Source organism: Oncorhynchus masou, chromosome 32 (assembly GCF_036934945.1).
Source record: "Oncorhynchus masou masou isolate Uvic2021 chromosome 32, UVic_Omas_1.1, whole genome shotgun sequence".
NCBI classification, from domain to species: domain Eukaryota; kingdom Metazoa; phylum Chordata; class Actinopteri; order Salmoniformes; family Salmonidae; genus Oncorhynchus; species Oncorhynchus masou.
Window position 1 is genome coordinate 24277706 of NC_088243.1, and position 18047 is coordinate 24295752.

The 18047-nt window shown below is 42.4% G+C and overlaps 1 long non-coding RNA gene across 1 annotated transcript; it reads right to left on the bottom strand.

The window, feature by feature from the left end:
• Positions 1–2397: 2397 nt before the first annotated feature.
• LOC135526942 (uncharacterized) lies at positions 2398–17888 on the bottom strand. Its single transcript, XR_010453372.1, has 2 exons — positions 17731–17888; positions 2398–4422 (listed from the first exon to the last, which is right to left on the bottom strand). It is a non-coding gene; the product is annotated as an uncharacterized LOC135526942 (long non-coding RNA).
• Positions 17889–18047: the final 159 nt, after the last annotated feature.

The following is an 18047-nucleotide window of genomic DNA, read 5'->3' on the forward strand; positions in this document are numbered from 1 at the left end:
CTATAGTAATAGCCCTTAAATGCTGACAGATTCATACACAAAGTCTGTTTGATGTGGTTCCCCCACTCCGCTCTAACTTTAACTTCTCTTTTGGCAGTGGAACGTGTTCTATAGAGGAGTGGAAACATTTCAAAGGATGGCAAACGGCAATTAAAGTATTCTTTCCATGTTTTACAGGCGGCTAATGTTGCACAGCTTTCTAGAGTTGGGGTCAATTCCAATCAATTCAAAAAGCAAACCAAATTCAAATTCCACATTTTTCTAATTGAAAACATTTACATTTAAGTCATTTAGCAGAAGCTCTTATCCAGAGCGACTTACAAATTGGTGAATTCACCTTCTGACATCCAGTGGAACAGCCACTTTACAATAGTGCATCTAAATCATTTAAGGGGGGTGAGAAAGATTACTTATCCTATCCTAGGTATTCCTTGAAGAGGTGGGGTTTCAGGTGTCTCCGGAAGGTGGTGATTGACTCCGCTGTCCTGGCGTCGTGAGGGAGTTTGTTCCACCATTGGGGGGCCAGAGCAGCGAACAGTTTTGACTGGGCTGAGCGGGAACTGTACTTCCTCAGTGGTAGGGAGGCGAGCAGGCCAGAGGTGGATGAACGCAGTGCCCTTGTTTGGGTGTAGGGCCTGATCAGAGCCTGGAGGTACTGCGGTGCCGAAAAGAATTGAAGTTAATTGGAATTTTAGTGCACTTCTTACATTGACTGTAATTGAAATGGAATTGACTGCAACCCTGCAGCTTTACTTTGACACTGTCTGGCAGATATTTGTGCATCTCTTTGGTTGAAGATCGCTAGGCTTTTACTGTTGTTTTTCTCATTTTACAGCTTATTCACATGAAACTTTGTATTCATATGTTTTGACATAACATTTGAAATATATGCTACTTTGTGTGTTTGTGTGTGTACCGGTGTGTGCATGTGTCAGGGGCTATATGAGGTGGGGATGAGAGGGTTCAGAAGAGTATACTATAGGCCAGGGACCTTCAACTATAATCAGCCATGGGCCAATTATTTTCTTGAGTGGATGGTCAGGGGTCCGGAACACAATTACAAATAATTAGTAAACTGCAAATTGACCGCAAGAAGCCCAAATATATGTAATATTTGGCTAAAACATAATAATTTCAAACCTTGCTTATGTTTGCATACGATGACATAACTCTCTATTATGCATTGGAATACTTTCAAACAGATTTCTAAAATAAAATCCCTTGGAGATGCTTTGCTGGTGTTTTTACAGTGTTTAATGTCCAGCAATTAAACAAAATAACTTGGGGGACCAAATAAAATCACGCAAGGACCAAATTCGGCACTAGGGCCACCAGTTGGGGATCCCTGCTAAAGGGCGGTCTAATTGAGCTAAAGCATAGGGATGTGGAGGCTATGGTCTGTCCTCACCACACCACCACCAAGCCCCTGTGTTTGGAGAATTTTATTTTCAGCCTCTACGTGAATCTTTAGCCTGTAACCCTATCCTGCAATAACCGGGCACTGAGCAATAGAAGGGACATGTGGCCACCAGACTCCCTCAGCCTCCCTCATCTCTACCTCTCATCGCTCCTGCTGTTCCTCTGAAAACATTGCGCCCTGCGGCATGAGCAAACATGTTCCTCTGTGGAACTGTAGAATGGCGGGACTACGTTTCTCTATGAGGCGCTCCCATAATACAACACTGCCACCTATCTGTGTTACTGAGATCTGGTGCAACAACAACTCTGTTCATTTCCTCTTGCTGTTTTACACATTCTAAGACTGAATCCATTCAGGAAAGAGGTGGCTGGTGCTATGGGGTAGTCAGGACACACCTCACCTCACTTGAAGACACTGCCCTCTAGTGGTGCACAGATCAAGCCACAAACACCCTGGGACTGGATGCATATCAATAGAGCATTTTTGTTGTTTAAGTAGGCAAGTCAGTTAAGAACAAATTCTAAATGATGGCCTAGGAACAGTGCCTTGTTCAGGGGCAGAATGACAGATTTTCACCTTGTCAGGTCAGAGATTCGATCTACCAACCTTTCGGTTACCGGCCCAACACTTTAACCACTACGCTACCTGCCAACCCCATCTTTGTCCCCATTCCTTTCTTTCCTTCAGAACTGGACTAAAGGAACTTGCTCCCAAAAAAACATAAAGATCATCTTTAGCATGAAGGTCATTATTCATCCATTGCCTACCACTAAGATGATCTTAGTGCTAAAGATAATGTTTGTGTTTTGGGGTAATTCACCCCTGGACAGTTTAAATCAATCCCCAGACACTAAGGCCTCCACCAGGTTGCTTTCACCTGTACTATCTTAAGGGAGATGGGAGTGAATAAGAGGGAAGAAGAAGACTGCAGACTGAGAAGCAGACTGATATACTTCCCAGAGAATAGGGAACACCTACTCATTCAAGGGTTTTTCTTTATTTTGACTATTTTCTACATTGTAGAATAATAGTGAAGACATCAAAACAATAAAATAACACATATGGAATCCTGTAGTAATCCTGTGTTAATCAAATGTAAATATATTTTAGATTTGAAATTCTTCAAGGTAGCCACCCTTAACTTCTATGACTGCTTTGCACAAAAAGATAAACATTCACATGCAACACCATGGGCCAGAAAAGGTTGAATACATTGGCCATGCTGTCAATCCAGCATGACTTCTGCCACGTTCAAGACAACTGGGAACTCAGAAACTGGGAAAATACATTTGGAACAGTCATCCAACTCGGAATTTCAAATCGGGAACTCTGGCCTCTTTCTAGAGCTCTGACCTGAATATCACCAACATCATGATTCAGAGTTCCCAGTTGTCTCGAAAGCACCATAAATCCAGAAAATGCCAGACTTTGATGACAAAGTTTGATGACAAAATTTGCTGGCAAGGACCACCTTCCTGTTCAAGTGAGCACAGCACAACAAGGTGAGTCCAAAAATGTCTTGTATACTGCTGAATACATGATGCAATATGCTGTAAGAACGGTCCATGTTCTGATTTATGTCGCTATATATTTCAAAAGTGCTGAACAAATAGTTATATTGACTACATTCGTCTCTTATCCGCTCATCGTTCGCTTATGCCATAGTTTGTACATCTCAATTATCATTAGAAACCATATTTGTTTAAGCAAGTCAGCCATATCAGCTATGTTTTCTGAAAAGGCAGTAAATGAGGCTGAATGAACTGTTTCTCTGCCAGACAAGGCTCTGCTAATAGCCAGGTGTAGCAGTACTCCACATCACAGGTGCTTGCCTGGGGCAGGGTTTGTCTTTTCTTTCCTCCTGTCGCTGTAGAGAGAGAGAGAGAGAGAGAGAGAGAGAGAGAGAGAGAGAGAGAGAGAGAGAGAACAACAGCAATACAGAGCTATTAAACACACAGCTGCAAGCCCCATCAGGCCAGCCCTGTACTGCAGAGGCGCGTGTTGCCAGAGCTGGGATCACTCCCACACACACACACTCCCTAACTAATAAAGTACATCTAAAATGGCCAGGGATCCCTGGTGGGGGGGACCAGAGGGCCACAGGATCAGAAAACACCTGCTTGTTTTGGCCCATATGCTCCTCTGTTGGAGTGTGTAAGCAGAGCGAAGAACTTACACAACATCACAGCATGCAGCCCAGGGACCAGGCAGGCCCCCTGTTAATGATAAAACGCTCCCAGAACGTTGCTGCCTAGTTCTGCTTTAGCTGTGAATTTACTTAAAAGAATGTTCCTGAGACAGGCAGTAGGGGTAGAAGAATGGGCAAGGAGGTGTGTGTGAGTGCATGCGTGCGTGTGTCTGTGTGTGCGTACATGCGAGTGTACGTGGGTCTGTGTGTGTGTGTGTGTGTGTGTGTACTTCAAATAAAATCAAAATCAAATGTATTTATAAAGCCCTCTTACATCAGATGATATCTCAAAGTGCTGTACAGAAACCCAGTCTAAAACCCCAAACAGCAAGCAATGCAGGTGTAGAAGCACAGTGGCTAGGAAAAACTCCCTAGAAAGTCCAGAACCTAGGAAGAAACCTAGAGAGGAACCAGGCTATGAGGGGTGGCCAGTCCTCTTCTGGCTGTGCCGGGTGGAGATTATAACAGAAAATGGCCAAGATGTTCAAATGTTCATAGATGACCAGCAGGGTCAAATAATAATAATAATAATCACAGTGGTTGTCGAGGGTGCAACAGGTCAGCACCTCAGAAGTAAATGTCAGTTGGCTTTTCATAGCCGATCATTCAGAGTATCTCTACCGCTCCTGCTGTCTCTAGAGAGTTGAAAACAGCAGGTCTGGGACAGGTAGCACGTCCGGTGAACAAGTCAGGGTTCCATAGCCGCAGGTAGAACAGTTGAAACTGGAGCAGCAGCACGGTCAGGTGGACTGGGGACAGCAAGGAGTCATCATGCATGGTAGTCTTGAGGCATGGTCCTAGGGCTCAGGTCCTCCTAGAGAGAGAAAGAAAGAAGGAAAGAATTAGAGAGAGTATACTTAAATTCACACAGGACACCAGATAAGACAGGAGAAATACTCCAGATATAACAGACTGACCCTAGCCCCCCGACACATAAACTACTGCATCATAAATACTGGAGGCTGAGACAGGAGGGGTCAGAAGACACTGTGGCCCCGTCCGACGATACCCCCGGACAGGGCCAAACAGGCAGGATACAACCCCACCCACTTTGCCATAGCTTAGCCCACACACCACTAGAGGGATATCTTCAACCACCAACTTACCATCCTGAGACAAGGCTGAGTATGGCCTACAAAGATTTCCGCCACGGCACAACCCAAGGGGGGGCACCAACACAGACAGGAAGATCACGTCAGTGACTCAACCCACTCAAGTGACGCACCCCTCCTAGGGCCTCATGGAAGAGCACCAGTAAGCCAGTGACTCAGCCCCTGTAATAGGGTAAGAGGCAGAGAATCCCAGTGGAGAGAGGGGAACCGGCCAGGCAGAGACAGCAAGGGCGGTTCGTTGCTCCAGTGCCTTTCCGTTCACCTTCACACTCCTGGGCCAGACTACACTCAATCATATGACCCACTGAAGAGCTGAGTCTTCAATAAAGACGTAAAAGTTGAGACCGAGTCTGCGTCTCTCACATGGGTAGGCAGACCATTCCATAAAAATTGAGCTCTATAGGAGAAAGCCCTGCCTCCAGCTGTTTGCTTAGAAATTCTAGGGACAGTTAGGGGGCCTGCGTCTAGTGACCGTAGCGTACGTGTAGGTATGTACGGCAGGACCAAATCGTAAAGATAGGTAGGAGCAAGCACCTGTAATGCTTTGTAGGTTAGCAGTAAATCTTTAAAATGAGGCCTAGCCTTAACAGGAAGCCAGTGTAGAGAGGCTAGCACTGGTGTAATATGATCAAATGTTTTGGTTCTAGTCAAGATTCCAGCAGCCGTGTTTAGCACTAACTGAGGTTTATTTAGTGCTTTATCCGAGTAGCCGGAAAGTAGAGCATTGCAGTAGTCTAACCTAGAAGTGACAAAAGAATGGATACATTTTTCTGCCTCATTTTTGGACAGAAAGTTTCAGATTTTTGTAATGTTATGTAGATGGAAAAAAGCTGTCCTTGAAACAGTCTTGATATGTTCGTCAAAAGAGAGATCAGGGTCCAGAGTAACGCCGAGGTCCTTCACAGTTTTATTTGAGACGACTGTACAACCATCAAGATGAATTGTCAGATTCAACAGACGATCTCTTTGTTTCTTGGGACCTAGAACAAGCATCTGTTTTGTCCAAGTTTAAAAGTAGAACATTTGCAGCCATCCACTTCCTCATATCTGAAACACAGGCTTCCTACGAGGACAATTTTGGGGCTTCACCATGTTTCATTGAAATGTACAGCTGTGTGTCATCTACATAGCAGTGAAAGTTAACACTTGTTAACCCTGTCAGTTGTCTCCTCCGTTACATGATGTAAGAGTGTAAGAGACACGGGCAACAGCCACGCAGCTCCCTATTAACAAGGTATGTGTTTACTTTGAACACTCTACTGTGAAAGGGGAATGGTTGTGTCATACATGCAGTATTCTGCTTCATGCCTCAGACCTAGAGACAGTAGCAGAACTCTGACCTTGTTGGGTTATGGTCAACGAAATGGGTAGACCACAGGACGATAAGGTCAAGGTTTAGTCGAGAACCATGCAGAACCTTTCACTTGTTATTCTCTTGCACAATGAACATAAGACAGGAAGCAGTTTGGAGTTTTGTGCTAAGAATTATGAGAGTTAAGAACATACATGTGAAACGTTTGGCTCGATCATCTAGAGAAGTACATTAAATACTAGTTCCACATTTACAGTATATTCCCATGACTGAACTGATAACGTAAAGCTTCTACAACACACAAGATGAATCCATAGGCTGACATGGTTAGTGTCTGAGACTTGTTGTTTGCTCCTCTGGTCCGGTATGGTTGGTGGGGGGGCGGTGTGTGTGTGTGTGTGTGTGTGTGTGTGTGTGTGTGTGTGTGTGTGTGTGTGACGGGGGCTTGAGACTGCACACTGTGGATTCTCATATGCAGGAATGGCAGGGGTGCATAGATTGTGTATATATGCGTGTGTGTGTGTGGTAGTTTTGTAAAGGAGCTTGACTAAACCAAGCGTTTGTACATACAGTAAATTGGCATTTTAGGGAGATGTACATAGTCCCCCTGGTCTGTTTAAGATCAGGAATAGTTTCGGAACAGTTTCAAGAAGCCGTGCTCTGGCTTAGGTTCCAAATATAAATTGGGTTTGACCTTGTTGAATAATGATGCTAGTTAAGTTCCTTCTGCTCTCTTTGGTTGCGAGCCAACCTGAACTTTACACAATGTGCAAGTTTCTAAGTTACAACAAACTGAAAAGAAGAGCTCATATCGTTTTAAAAGGTAGATGTTTCCTGAGCCCCTTGGACTTGTTGAATGGAATACTGAGCTAAACTTCAGCTCTGTACAACAGATTTTTCAATTGTGTCATAAACATGTTTGGTTTATGCTTCCTGTTTATATGGTTTGTGGAAGTAGAGAGGACATTAAAACAGGACGTCTGGAGCTGAACTACTGTATCTCCGCCCACTGGGGCTCCTCAGTCTCAAATGCTGTGGGCAATGGCATCTCTCACTCTCACTCTCTTATAGGCATACACAGATAAAAAGAGCAATAGTTAGTAATGAAACTGTGCAAAGTTTCTCTATCGCAAAGCTTATCAGAAGATAGATTTCTCCTTCTGTGTGACTCCTTCATTCACATCCCCATAGCATGTTCAATTATTCACAGATTAAAGAAGCCACAGAGGTCATTAAAACAGAGGGCTTCAGTAATGCATCCAAGGGGTTAAAGACAGCTGCCAATATCTGTAGCTGTGACTGGCTTGTAATTGTGAGGCCCAGCAAGCGATCGGGCGGCATGTTGGAAAGGGGGGCTGGCAAGCCGCATATTTCAGCCAAGTGCTCACAGTACGCCTTTCCGGCCTGCCATGTGGACTCAATGATGGTGTCCAGGGGCATGCTGTGCTCCTATGAAATATTAAATCTGCTGCCGGCCCCCGAGCATGACAGACCACCTGCAAGCAAGCGTGGAGTGCGGCAAGCGAGAGGATAGGATGTCCCACAGCACACGCATACACAGTTACACAAACACAGTTACACATTCACGGACATTGTCTAAAAATGTCCCAAGCAAGCACACACGCATTTACATAGACACACTAAACTTGAAAAGCTTGTAGGGCTGACCAGTTATGCACATACTCACTGCCACTGCATTCATTCTAAAAATACCAACATGAAGTCACAAAGGTGCCTCATAACTAAATGCATGACCTTATATTACCCCTCTCTAACTGTTGATAGTGTGACCAATCTCAGTAATACACAGCTGTGTCACATATAGGTCCCAGAGATGACAGGACAGGCACACGGGATGCGCTGAGCTGACACTTCACGCCCTCTACAGGATCTCTGACCACTCTGGCTTTAGAAGCACAAGTATACACTATACAGTACATCCGTTTACTCTGCAGCACGCAATGTGCAAGGACCCTTCTCACAAACTCAAGGGTGTGTACACGAAACGACCAGCAGCTGAAAACAACAATGAAGAGAAGAAGAAAAATAAAGGAACACAGAATGTTCAAAGCCCCGTAGAAGGAACTTAAGCCTCCTTGGAAACGCGGCCAAGAGGACGACGGGTGCTTGATGACAGCCGTCCCCTCAGGGGCCTCGTCCATTTACACATTGCGCGGGTGGCCTCCCGCCCCACCCACCTGTCCAGATGTGCCTTTGTTTATGTGGAGCAGCGGCCCTGAGAGCCGGCCTGAGAATGCTCCCAGCAAACGGTAGAGGGTGCTGCCGTGACCACCGCTAGGGAAAACTAACCACTCTGGCTTTAGCCTATCGTTTGCAGTTCACTACAGGTTCAGGATTGGTTCTGTGACACATTCAGTTTGCCTTGAACCATTATAAATAGAACAAAACAACCAATCAGCCTTGTGACAACTGTTATGGACAGCTGATAGGCCTATTTTTTTATTTTTTTTATTTCACCTTTATTTCACCAGGTAGGCTAGTTGAGAACAAGTTCTAATTTGCAACTGCGACCTGGCCAAGATAAAGCAAAGCAGTGTGACACAGACAACAACACAGAGTTACGCATGGAAAAAATAAAACATACAGTCAATAATACAGTAGAACAAAAGAAAACAAAAAGTCTATATACAGTATATATACAAAGTTTTAAGGAAATAAATAGGCCATGGTGGCGAAGTAATCACAATATAGCAATTAAACACTGGAATGGTAGATCGGCAGAAGATGAATGTGCAAGTAGAGATACTGGGGTGCAAAGGAGCAAAATAAATAAATACCAGTATGGGGATGAGGTAGGTAGATAGATGGGCTGTTTGCAGATGGGCTATGTACAGGTGCAGTGATCTGTGAGCTGCTCTGATAGCTGGTGCTTAAATCTATTGAGGGGAATGTGAGTCTCCAGCTTCAGAGATTTTTGCAATTTGTTCCAGTCATGGGCAGCAGAGAACTGGAAGGAATGACGACCAAAGGAGGAATTGGCTTTGGGTGTGACCAGTGAGATATACCTGCTGGAGCGCATGCTACGAGTGGGTGCTGTTATGGTAACCAGTGAGCTGAGATAAGGCGGGGCTTTACCTAGCAGAGACTTGTAGATAACCTGTAGCCAGTGGGTTTGGCGACGAGTATGAAGCGAGGGCCAACCAATGAGAGTGTACAGGTCGCAATGGTGGGTAGTGTATGGGGCTTTGGTGACAAAACGGATGGCACTGTGATAGACTGCATCCAGTTTGTTGAGTAGAGTGTTGGAGACTATTTTATAGCTGACATCACCGAAGTCGAGGATCGGTAGGATGGTCAGTTTTATGAGGGTATGTTTGGCGGCATGAGTGAAGGATGCTTTGTTGCGATATAGGAAGCCGATTCTAGATTTAATTTTGGATTGGAGATGCTTAATGTGAGTCTGGAAGGAGAGTTTACAGTCTAACCAGACACCCAGGTATTTGTAGTTGTCCACGTATTCTAAGTCAGAGCCGTCCAGAGTCGTGATGCTGGACGGGCGAGCAGGTGCGGGCAGTGATCGATTGAATAGCATGCATTTAGTTTTACTTGCATTTAAGAGCAGTTGGAGGCCACGGAAGGAGAGTTGTATGGCATTGAAGCTTGTCTGGAGGTTAGTTAACACAGTGTCCAAAGAGGGGCCAGAAGTATACAGAATGGTGTCGTCTGCGTAAAGGTGGATCAGAGAATCCACCTTTACGTCATTGATGTATACAGAAAAGAGAGTCGGCCTGAGAATTCAACCCTGTGGCATACCCATAGAGACTGTCAGAGGTCCGGACAACAGGCCCTCTGTTTTGACACACTGAACTCTATCAGAGAAGTAATTGGTAAACCAGGCGAGGCAATCATTTGAGAAACCAAGGCTGTCAAGTCTGCCAATAAGAATGTTGTGATTGACAGAGTCGAAAGCCTTGGGCAGGTCGATGAACACTGCTGCACAGTAATGTCTCTTATCGATGGCGGTTATGATGCCGTTTAGAACCTTGAGCGTGGCTCAGGTGCACCCACGACCAGCTCTGAAACCAGATTGCATAGCGGAGAAGGTATGGTGGGATTCGAAATGGTCAGTAATCTGTTTGTTAACTTGGCTTTCGAAGACCTTAGAAAGGCAGGGTAGGATAGATATAGGTCTGTAGCAGTTTGGGTGTAGAGTGTCTCCCCCTTTGAAGAGGGGGATGACCGCGACAGCTTTCCAATCTTTAGTTCACTCCCAAACCAAGGTTTGTTTTACCAAGTTCTTACCAAGTTCTCCAAGCTATTTAAACCCTGACTGCCACAATCCTTAAGTAACCCCATGCATCAAATAACCTCTGTTCAACTCCATCACCCCACTGACTGACCATCCTAGCCCTCAGCCCTTTGCCTCAATCCAGAGTGATGCAGGCCCACTGAGCCTCTGACAACTGAGACCTTAAATGAATCGTCCATGCCATGGCACATTGTTGTTGTAACTTCAAATACTTACTTCCTCCCGTCCTCGTCCTTTCAGCCTTAAGTCTGTCAGAGAGTTGAAAATATTTTTAAGACAATAGTGACACCTTATGGACATGTTGTTAAAGTTTTTTCATGTTCATATGCAGGTAAGCAGTAAACTGAATGAATTTTCAAAAGCACCACAAAATATAGGTGCTTTTAGCAACGCGGTGTATTCACATACACTAGCAAATGCTTTCAAATTTATTGGGTTGCACAAAAACAGTCCGTGGGGAGCCAGAAGTTAAATACACCTACATCTACACATTTCAACTAACTGTGCCGGTAGGCAGGACAGTAGGTCATTATGATGGGGCAATTTGAGACAAAATATCTAAAGGATTGTACTATTAAACAGACATTCCAAATGTCGGTCTGCTGTAGACTCACTTACTCTCTGGTTACCTCATGTCAAATGAAAAGTCCTGCATGTGCCCTATATGTGGACAAAAACATTAAATAATGTGGGGAACTATTTAGACATGAGGAAAGCAGAGAGGAAGTGGGTCTAAAATAGATCCAAGTTTGGAAAGTCTGTTTAATAATACAATCCTTTAGATATTTTCATCTCAAATTGCCCCATCATAATGACCAACCTTCCTGCCCATCGGCACAGTAAGTTGAAATGAAATTGTATTTCACTTCTGGCATCCCATGGACTGTTTTTGTGCAACCAGATACAATTGAAAGAAACGCTAGTGTATGTAAAAGCACCTACACAAAATATGTTGTTTTGAATGAATGTCTTCACAACAATTTCACATGTTCTCAAGGCAAAGTTAAATCAAAGCACAATTCAATCCACTTTAAATAAATGATTATGTGCCTGGGAATACATACGGGAGAGTGGGGTAAGTTGAGCCACCCTTGTTTCTAGGAAACCATACACAAAATGTATAATTTGAATAAATATTTATTAAAAGGTCATTATTTCATGGGGGAAAAACACATGGAAAAAGTGGTAAGCAAATTATTTTCACCACGTCAAATAAATGTATTGTGTTAGAGGTTTCATGGTGCTTGTGTAAAAAACAAAGGATATAGTTTAAAACTTGTTCTATACATCAGTTTGAGTCTCTATAAGCTTCAATATGAGGTCTTAAACCTAGCATGAAAGTGCATCCTTGTAGCTATGTGGGCTAATGTAGTCCAAATGTTTGCCTTGTGGTAAGTTGAGCAAATGTTTGAACCAATGGCAAGTGTTTTCTTCCCAGGTGTAATGCAAGGCATTATCGCTGGGATATGAGGTAAGAACAGGGCCTATCCTATGTTAAAACTGTTTAAAAAAGTGTTTGTTAGGTGTTAAGCCTGTGTTAAAAGATGCTTAAAATTATTAAAGAGCAAAAAGTGATTGTGATGAATTGTTTTGGGGAAATAAAGATATACATGTTTTTAAAAAGGTTGTGGTAGTATTTCATTCAGTACAAAAATGTGTAGGCGGCTTAAATTACCCTGTCCCGCAACTCAACATACCCCATACCCGTGCCAAGAGACCACTTTTTTTGGACAAGCTATGTTTTCAAAACTGTAATGTTTACATTAATTCAGATTATTTCCTGGGATACACAACATTCTGAAATAAATAAATATATATTTATTTATTTCCCTTGACTGAGTGATGCTGAATGTAAAAAAAAATTGCTCGACATACCCCACTCTCCTCTATCATAAAACCAGCAAAACACTTTCTCTGATGTCACAACTTTCAAACCCACAATTGAGCAGAACTGTTTTTTTCAAGGCATCGTGGCGGATCCCAGAGACAAGAGACTTCAAGATTACAGAAGAAATGTACAGTATGTACTCATTAAAAATTGACATCAGTTTCTCATGCATGACACATCGTTTCCGTCAATAGCCAGGCTTTACAGACACTATTTGACTCAATCAAAACAACTGTCCATGTCGTTGTGCCATCATGCAACACTCTTTCCACTCCCTAATTTCTTCAATAACCCTCTCCCTTAGCTCACCAAAGATATTTATAACTAACCCAAATAGTTTATCTGTGTAATTTGCAATGGGAGCAAATGAAGCTTAGTGGGCAGAACAAGCAAGGAGGATGGCAAAGCCAAACACAAGCTAGTGAAATCCTATTTGCGTATTTCCGTTAGGGAAAATCTCCTCTGTTGAAGTGCACTCCTAATCAATGCAATTTTTTCAAACTTTGGCAAAGCGTCAAGTCTATTAAATTTAGTGCACTGTGTTCGTAATAGATTTTAGGCTTGGTTAAAAGAAACATGAATTGAGATCAGATGTTTCATCGATGAGAACATTTGCAGAATGTCGGCCCAGTTTCAACTAGTTCCATCTTCTGCCATTACCCGCGACTGGACTTCCTCTCACTACCACATTTGGTGGTGAGAACTTTTTAAACGGATGCTTCAGCTTTATAGCCCCTTTGATGTGTCTTGGTTACAACTTCTGTCTGTGGTATCACTGCTCGTGACAGCGCCTCATGTAACTCCTTCCCTGAGAAATATTTTGGTCCCAGGAACCGCTCTGCCACATCCACAATAATGTACATCTTCCTGTCCACAAAGCTACCTTCTTTACATTTAACATCCCTGGATCCTGCTGGTGGGAAGCCAACTCTGCAGCCTGCATTGAAGGCCTACTCAACACTATGGAGTCTTCAGGAGTACCTTTTGTTCCCTCCACCCTTTTCACAGCCTCTGCATATGACCGCCCTGACTTTGGCACACTCATTCTCCTTCACCCTCGTCAGGCACTCCAAAGATGTAGCTACATGCTTTCCACCACAGTTGCAACATTTCATATCTTCTTCATAATATTCATCATGGCCGTCTTTTCAACATCTTCCACATCTTGGATTCCTCCGCCTGCAGATTTCCTCTACATATCCAAACATTGTACACCATTTACACTGCTACGGCCTGGAAATAAAAGCTCTTACATACCCCAGCTTCACTTGGATCGTGAGGGACTCCACATCAAAAAAAACACAGAATAGACAAGCTATTTTCTTTCTTGCCATTGACCCAATGATTCATCCCCCGTTCATCAACCACTCCAGGAATACCTTTCAGCTCCTCGATGACCACTTCCTCCGAGACTCCATCAATTACTCCTTCAACAGGTTTGTCCTTTCCTGAGCTTAAACCACAATACAGTATGGTCATCAATTCGCCTAATTCCCAACATACACTTCCTCTGTTTGTATTTATTATGGATCCCCACAGCACCACAGCAGCTACTCCTCCTGGGGTCCAGCAAAATTAAGGCAGTGATGCCATTTTAAAAACATTACAATACATTCACAACAGATTTCACAACACATTAAGTTTGTGCCCTCAGGCCGCTACTCTACTAGCACATATCTACAACACAAAATCCATGTGTACGTGTGTGTATAGTGCGGATGTTATTGTGTGTGTGTATGCATGTGTCTGTGCTTATGTTTGTGTTGCTTCATAGTCCCCGCTGTTCCATAAGGTGTATTTTTATTTGTTTAAATCTAATTTTACTGCTTGCATGAGTTACTTGATGTGGAATAGAGTTCCATGTAATCATAAAAACTGAAATATCACATTTACATAAGTATTCAGACCCTTTACTCAGTACTTTGTTGAAGCACCGTCGGCAGCGATTACAGCCTCAAGTCTTCTTGGGTTTAACGCTACGGGCTTGGCCCAACTGTATTTGGGTAGTTTCTCTCATTCTTCTCTGCAGATCCTCTCAAGCTCTGTCAGGTTGGATGGGGTGTCTGAACATGCGACTGAATTTCATCAATCAATTCAGTCACATCCACAGCACAGCATGGGCAGCTCGGCGTCTGTAGATACAAACCCAGAATTTAAGATTCCGGCTGTTCTGTGATTGGTCCAACGTGGATCTTCAGAATGTCCATCCAAGCATGCTCATTGAGCTGCCCATGCTGTGCTGTGGATGTGACTGAATTGAATGATGAAATTGAATTGCATGTTGTTCATTTCACGACGGGCTTTAACTTGAATTTCTTTGCAGATTACGAGGCTATTGTGAAGCAGTCTGATGGATTTAATGGAGCTGATTTAAGGAATGTGTGCACTGAAGCAGGACTGTATTTTGACATCGTAAAAACAAGCCATTCACTCACTGTCTGTTCCTATGCGTTTCCCAGGTATGTTTGCGATCCGTGCTGACCATGAGTATGTGACCCAGGAAGATTTCATGAAGGCGGAAGGTAACCTAGTGGTTAGAGTGTTGCTCCAGTAACCCGAAAGGTTGGTGGCTCAAATCCCCAAGCTCACAAGGTAAAAATCTGTCATTCTGCCCATGAACAAGGCAGTTAACCCACTGATCCTAGGTGGTCATTGTAAATAAGAATTTGTTCTTAGTTAAATATAGGTCAAATAAAAGGCCATTTGCAAGTTTGCAGATTCTAAGGAACTGGAAACCAAGCTATACTACAAGCATATATTATAGTACCACCAACCTATCATGAAATGTTTTTGTAATTTACATGGCATTCTTTGAGGCTGGAAGAGTAAAGGAACAGATGATGAAAACAAACATATTTGTGGTCTTACTGCGTTCCAAATGTATATCTCATAGACATAGTTTTAGATGTTTAGACACCACTAATACAGACCTATAGTATGTGGTGAAATATATGATTAGATTTTTTGTTTAGAAATTTGCACAAGAATACATATTTAAATAAACTGGCAACCATCTTGTGTCCTTTCAAATGATTCTCTTAATGCCCGTACAGAGGTTACTGAGTAATACACCAGTCAGTGTAACATATGCTTAAGCCCGCATCCGCAGTTGCTTTTCACAACAGAAGCCGCCCACTGCTTGTGTTGTGAGAGAGAAAAAGTGGAGTTGAACGAAAACATGGATGTTTGGCCCAGTGACTCCCTAAAAACACATCAGTTCGCAAGTCTGCAGATTCCAAGAAACTGGAACCTAATCTGTACTACAATCGTATATGACAGTAACACCAACCAACCTATCAGGAAATAATATAGTAATTTAGACGGCATTCTTTGAGGCTGGAAAGAGTAAAGGAACAGACAGCAAAAACAATCATATTTGTGGTCTTACTGCATTCCAAGTGTATATCTCAAAGACATAGTTTTAGACGTTTAGACACCACTAATACAGACCTATGTGGTGAAATATATGTTTAGATTTTTATTTTTGAAATTTGCATAAGAATACATATTTAATTAAACTGGCAACCATCTTATGTCCTTTCAAATGATTCTCTTAATGCCCGTACAGAGGTTACTGAGTAATACACCAGTCAGTGTAAAATATGCTTAAGCCCGTATCCGCAGTTGCTTTTCACAACAGAAGCCGCCTACTGCTTGTGTTGTGAGAGAGAAAAAATAGAGTTTGAACGAAAACATGGGGGTTTGGCCCAGTATTCCGTAAAAACACACCACTTCGATACAGATTAGGAGAGTTCTATCTAACTCTTTTCCCAACCGTAACCTAATTTTTAAAGGCACTTCCGGTCATAGCTGTATCGAAGTGTCGTGTTTTTATGGAATCTCGTTTGACTGAAACTATCTCACCAGAAAAAAAATCAGAGCAAGTGAAACAGCACCCCCTGTCTTACTATACAACAGATATACCATCTTATGTCCTTTCATATGATTCTCTTAATGCTCTTGATGAGTCTTTCTGTCAGCATGCGTCTCGGTCAAATAAATGATCAATATTGAAATATTTTATTTGGACGAGCAAGGAGGTACGGTAGGGCTGGCTAAACCCCCTAATGCCCGCCCTTAACAGCGGCCCTGCTCATGGACCGTTTTATATGTTTAGACTCCATTTTTACAGACCTATGTGGGTAATGTGGTTTGTTTTTATATTTTTCTAATTTGCATAAGAATACATATTTAAATTGTCTGCCAACCATCTTATGTCCTTTCGTATGATTCTCTTAATGCCCATCCAGATGTTACTGAAAAATACACCAGTCACTGTAAAATATCCTTAAAGCTGCAATATATAACTTCTAGGGCAACCCGACCAAATTTACATAGAAATGTGAGTTATAGACCTGTCATTCTCATTAAAAGCAAGTCTAAGAAGCTGTAGATCTGTTCTATGTGCGCTATTCAAGTACTGATTTTGCATCTTTTACTTTCGGTTTGGTACAGCCGTTTCAAACAGCTGAAAATACAATATTTTTGGTTATAAAAAATATATTTCACAGTGGTTTATATGGTACAATGACATTCTACAAAATTGCTTGTTTTTTCACATAAACTGTAATTAGGCAAACTACTAGAATTTTTTGCAATCGGGAAATGACAGAGTGATTTCTGTATATTGCACCTTTAAGGATTTTTGGAATTCAAAGTCAAACCACAAAGATGTGTCATGTACTATTCATTATTGTGTCTGACTGACTTTGTCCCTAATGTCCACTAAATGGTGGAAAATCCTAAATTTACATTTCTGACTTAAATTAAATTGAACGTGCCTTGTTGATAACTGTAAAGGTCTTTCCTGGCAAGCACACAAATGTTCCTCTCTTTTTTTATGTTGAATTTCAGAAAAGATGCCCCTCTAAAACGTGTTGCAATAAAAATGTCACCCTGTCAATACATATGCTGTCCTACTTTTCGATTCCTTGAAGGCTTTGCACACTTTCAATTACCTTCTTTTGAGGTTATGGAGAACAGTCAGCTAGAATAATTACGGGTCAGTTAAAATAATTACGGCCACAAGGTGGTGATAGAATACATACACACAGAACTTAATAGTCTGCCAAATGCTTGTTATGTCGCAGGGCTATAGAGGAATGTAATTTGACATGCCCCAGCTTTAACCTTTACATGGTCTTGTAAATATTGTATATAGGCTACCGCTGATGACTTGTGATCTTAACATTTTCAGTATTGTTTAGCCTAAAATCTGCATTCCGGGTTTCTTGGTCTTAACCGGTGACATTTGTATGTCAATGTATTCAGAAAAAGAGCTTAATTTCCTGCTCTGGTGCCTTATCATCAACCCCTCCAGTTATGCAAATATACTTGCAATAATTGAAAAACAAATGTATATTTCTTTGGACATAAACACTTGGATATTCTGACCTGTGTTACATAGTATAAATCGTTATGAAAGTGAGAAATAAGTAGACAATGTTGTGACTATTTTTTGTTCATTCGGCTTAATTTCATATTGCCTTAGTGACTTATCAATGAAGATAAATATTTTTATATAATGACGAGATGCTCACCCTAACAATGGTAATAGTTGTCCCAAAGGCGACAAGTTCAGGTCCAAAATAAGGAGACGAATTCAGATCCAAAATAAACCCATAGAAATGCATTGTGGTTCTTTTTTTAACGTTTGGCGAGAGTGAAACCTCTTGCTTTCACTCATCCTCTCTGATGAAGAGCATGACGCAGTATCATTTATGGTTTCTTTTTTTAACGAAATTGTTTATCCCTTGCTATCGTCACCGCGGGTACGTGGCACCTGTCCTTTGATTGGTCCGTGGTGATCCTGCTGCCATTGAAGAATTTGGAGCCCGTGTGAAGGGGGTGTGTCTGC